The 5271-nt window shown below is 45.8% G+C and overlaps 1 pseudogene; it reads right to left on the bottom strand.

Moving 5' to 3' along the window:
* Window positions 1-1910: 1910 nt before the first annotated feature.
* Window positions 1911-5059, bottom strand: LOC149327008 (uncharacterized; annotated as a pseudogene).
* Between the last annotated feature and the right edge of the window lie 212 nt (window positions 5060-5271).

The raw sequence follows: 5271 nt of genomic DNA, 5'->3' as shown, positions 1-5271 counted from the left end.
CAACAAGACATTCTATTTCTATTCTAGCCAAGAAGCACAGTTTCTTGAAACCATGGGCTGAAGGATGTTCAGTGTCGCTCCGCACCGCACATTTTTCGTCACCACGTGCGCTGCTTGTTGGAAGGGCTGGTCTAGGTTGGGCTCTCTTGGCTGGGTTCCGGTGAAATTGCGTAGAAGTGTAAATTCGTGAAGAGTTATCTTAGAACCAGTACCCGTAACTCGCCAGTTGACGGTTGTCACATAACACGCCCCATTTTTGAAACAAAATAACAAAAACAGCGCCGCGCAGACGCATATCGCCATAGCGGGTCGTAAAACAGTCGAGAAGGAAACCCCGGTGAACGACTAGCCTTGCGTGCGTGCTGCCCCCTCCACCTCTCCACGCGGGGCGCGGGGGGATTGCCGTTAATTTTTCTAGAATATCGGAGATGCTTCTATTCGAAACCGGCGGAGAGCGCGTAACCTTGCGTGTGCTGAGAAAATGCCATCTAGAACTAGTTTCAGGCCTGCTCACTGCCGCCGTGACGTCACGTGTCTTGACCGAGCCGCGCGGAAGCGGGAGGCTGTGAAGCGCATATCATCGCTTCCCGTGAAAAGAAGGAATGATTTGATTTGTTTGATTTGTTGGGGTTTAACGTCCCAAAGCGACTGAGGCTATGAGAGACGCCGTAGTGAAAAGCTCCGGAAATTTCGACCACCTGGGGTTCTTTAACGTGCTCTGACATCGCACAGCACGCGGGCCTCTGGAATTTCGCCTTCATCGAAATTCAGCCGCCGCAAGAAGGTATGATCGTGGCGAAGTGCACATGTGTAATAGTTTTATTTTGCCTTTGCATTTTGATTGGCAGTGTATGTTATCAATGCATAATGCTTCAAAATCCGTGCATTTATCTGTATAGCAATTTATTATTCCACTAAAAATAAAGATTGTGCGCCGTGGAACGTGTGACCGGTTTATAAGAGTAAAGTTCGATGGCCCAACAAAGTAACGAAATAAAAAAGATAAATTTAATGAGTCTTTATTTACACACACGCTTGGCACATACACACACATACACACTGTGTCCAGAAAACACATGGAAACTGTTGTTACTCATTTTGCAAACTTCTGCAATTTCCTTTGTTGAATCGGCGTTTTTCTACTCTTCAGAACATCATTCTTCATGGAAACGTAGTTCTTCAGAAGAGTGTTTGCTGCTGCGACAAGTGTGTTCGTCAGCACAGTGTCAGGATGGTGACCATTGTTACAGACATCAAAATCCTCTGTTTCATAAAGATGTCTTGTGACAGCCATAAGTAGCTCCCTCTGTTTATGACAGAAGCCAACAGCCACAGAAACCAAGGGGCACAGGGGATTTTTATTTAATTAATTTATTTTGTGGGGTTGATCAATTTAGAATATTACTCAATATGTTATCGCTTAAAGCTAATTCATAGAAAAGCAGAAGAAAAAACAACCACATGCCGCCGGTGGGATCCGAACCCATGACCTCGGATCCGAACCCACGAATTCGGAGGTCGTGGGTTCGGATCCCACCGGCGGCATGTGGTTGTTTTTTCTTCTGTTTTTCTATGAATTAGCTTTAAGCGATAACATATTGAGTAATATTCTAAATTGATCAACCCCACAAAATAAATTAATTAAATAAAAATCCCCTGTGCCCCTTGGTTTCTGTGGCTGTTGGCTTCTGTCATATTTATAACGAGCCCCTCAATCCCCTTCCTTTGTTTGCTTAATCCCTCTGTTTATGTGTTGCATGAAAACGTGCAGCATTCGCTTTGTTGGTAAGCTGCTTAAGACAATGTGGGCGTGTAGAACCGCATTAACGACAGCCGGCTGAGGAAACTTGAGAGCGCCTCTCGAGAGGTTTTCGATTAGGAGATTCCTTTCCAGTTGAACTTCCCGGTCCTCAGACGTAATATTCATGGCACAATACTGACAGGGCAGCTTCTTTAACGCGGCGTGGGCGCAAAAGCCTGCGATGTATGTTATTACCGGCAGAATGGATTCCTTATTTCTTATATCATGATCTGACACCTTTATGCCGTACTCCTCTGTCAAGTGAGCTCCGACAAGTGTTTCAGAACATGGCTTCTGCATTTCCTGCATATCTGGCAAAACCAAACTGTCTTGTAGCCTCAGTTTTTTTCTCTGACTCAAAGGCTTGTTGGATTGAGATATGATAATTCGTTCCCGACAGCCGACGGTACTGTCCGAAGCTTTCTTCCAGACTGTCGGGCTGAAATTTTCCCAGCAACACGTAGTCGAAATTCAATTCTTCAAGGCAGTACCGGCACAGTTTGACAAGCGAGTAACAAGTCAGCCGTAGCGCTGCGTGTGTTTCAGTGGTTAGTGCGCCTGTATCTATCCTGATGTCTCGCCATGTGTCCAACCAATCCACGAATTTATTAAGAAATTCTATCAGCTTGTCAGCCAAACTCTTTACTGGATCCTGGAGCGGATCTCGTAGGCGCCGGCCTTTGGAGGGGCTTTTCACGTTGACGATATGGCACCACTTCAGTATTAGGTCAATGAAATGCGCTGTCCCTGCGGCATAGTTCAAATTAAGCTCGTCTCCGCGCATATTTAGAGCCTCCACCACAAATGAACTAAAAACCTTTAAAACAAGCTTCCCATTCTGGCGCTCAATGTTGGATGAATGCAGTGCTTTGTAGCTCAATCCATAACCAAACTTTGAGACGCTGTGTTGCTCCGAAGCGCGCATGTCTCGAAGAGCTTTGAAAGACGCTCCATTAACCCGAACTAACGAAGATGTGCTAGGAAATACGGGTAGAAGATGCACGTTCCTGGATTTTTCTGGTTTAACCAGTTGTTTCATATGCACTTCAGAAGATGGACTGCGTCAACTACATAAAAAAGGGGTCTTGATTCGTCTTCTGGGTGAGGGTACACAATGTCAACTGTTCGCGTTTTAGAAAACAAGGACAGCACTTTTCTGTTTATGGAATTATTATCTGTTATTACTGCGATGACAGTAAGCCCTGCATTCTCTAGCTCCAAAATTGTCTTTCTTAGGACTGCATGCAATTGGACTGCGTCAATGTTAGATACTGGCAGAATGTCCGCGACATCCTTGTGGGCTGATAGCAAGGACTGGATCATAAAAACAGGCGCAGTTTTGGCTGCTTCGCAAGAATTAGAAGCTGCCCCGGTCACTGATCCACCTTTTTATTCGAAGTACGGCTGAATATGGATCTCGTCCATCATTATAGTGACGATCTTTTCATGCGGTTTCAGAAGGCTTGATCGCTTCTTCACCTAACGTAAAAACCCTTCATCGTCCTGCTCATTTCCAGGGTTGACGTTATATTGAGAACAGATTCGCATGAGTGTAGATCGATGTGGTAGTGCTAACTTGCCAGCACTGCGAATGAATCGGTAAGCGTGTGGGGAAACAGTGTAAAGAATACTGGAAAATATTAAATGCTCAGCAGAGTACCGTGCTGAATGGTCCTTCTTGTGCAATAGATCAAGTTGCTCTTCTATAAAGCCGAGCGCTTCTGTTTTCTCTTGCGGCAAAAGATCGTCACACCTGAGGCTGTCCAGCAAAGAGAAAAGAAAGCTGAAACTTGCCTTCACTTTTTCATCCTTGTCGCAAACGTCTGGAGCCTTGAAACTTCTCATACTGTCTAGTGCAGTCTGAAGGCAGTGCAGATCGTCCAGTATACACGGGATGAGCAGGTCCTTCACAGGCATCTTCACTTTCCTCCAGAAGGCCGTAACCTCCATGTTCTTACTAACAATCACAGATCGTTCGACGTCTGGTGGCTCTTCACCCTCTATGTGAACAAAGAGAACAGCATGCTCTGCTTTTACTGAAGTCCAGTAGGTGGAGAGGTCGAGGCTTTGTAGGCCCGATACAAAGTCTTCATATGACTGCAGCTTATTTTGACGCTCTTGTTCTTCGTGCGATGAAATGGACTGCCGAATAGCTTCCTCTAGATGCGATGCTTCGCGGCGTTACCTTTTTGCCTCTGGCTGCTGGCGCACTGGTGCGCATTCGCTCAAATAAGCAGGTGCATTAGGAAAAATTGTCGGCACTGCGTCGAACCTAAGCCGAGTAGCGCGCATGGGAGCTTCTACTGTCCTGCCGGTTCTTGGATCGGTTTACGTGGTAGTCGTCCTTAAGTACTCCGCCTTGAAATGGAGCTCGCACACCTGCAAACCATTCACAAAAAATAAACGGTATATTACAGGCTTCGTGCTCCACATCTGCCTCATTTACTAAGCTACAAAATAAAAACGAAAGCTACAAAATTCTCCATGAAGCGCGCTGACCAGCAAATACATTCGACAACAATCTACAGATCACTTCGAGCGTGCGCGTTAACTGATAATACGTCCTGGCGTTCATGGAAAGAACGACATCACTCATGACTTGCGCGATCTTATAACGTTCCAGAACACAAATAAACACCCGTGAAATATCGGGTATTAGTGGCTGGCAAGTAAAAACACACAAAAGACCATTCTTTTCACTTCTGGAAAACAACATCCCTCAAGGCATGCGCACGGCGTTATAAAAATAGCGTATCTCATCACCACAAAGCGCCGCAGTCGAAGCGAACATTTCAGAACAAAAATAAACAGCCGCTACAATGTCAGGGCTTACGCTGACTGGCAAGTCAAAAGCGCACAAGAGATTATTATTGTAGAGCAAGAACCGGATATGCTGGAGGTGGTGCTTTTGGAGCGACTCAAATTACGTAGTATAAACGTACACATACCTTCGGATCACGGAGAGAACGGATATCGACGTCATCGCGACGAACAGCCCGCTGCCACTTTGCTCTTCGATCATCCTTTGGGAACGAGAACACTCGAACCTTCGGCCCATTGTCGTAATTGCCGCGACAGTTGGGCACGCAGCATCGCCCCATTAGGACAGTTTGCAGGCGTACACCACGCGAACATTCAGCGAGTGAAACGCTTCACATCACAACACAGCAGCTCAGAGACACAGAAAAACACGGCTTCTCCAGTCGCGAACAGAACCGGTTCAGAATAGAAACACCATCCATGGTAAAACAGCGCGGAAAAAACACGAGGACGGAAGAAACACGACAACAGGAGCGCTGACTTTCAACTGACGATTTATTACGCACATGTGTACATAAATAGCATTCCCGCCAAACACTAAACAGAACAAAAACAAAAACACTGCATCATCACTGAAAATATTAGATCTACATATCTACAAATGCATGCTCCAAAAAGGTGATTTCGCGGTTGGCCAGTGATAAAGAGGG

Source organism: Amblyomma mixtum, chromosome 10 (assembly GCF_055824585.1).
Source record: "Amblyomma mixtum isolate Tamu chromosome 10, ASM5582458v1, whole genome shotgun sequence".
Classification (NCBI taxonomy): domain Eukaryota; kingdom Metazoa; phylum Arthropoda; class Arachnida; order Ixodida; family Ixodidae; genus Amblyomma; species Amblyomma mixtum.
Note: the sequence above shows the minus strand (reverse complement) of the source record. Positions and strands in the feature narration are given on the sequence as shown.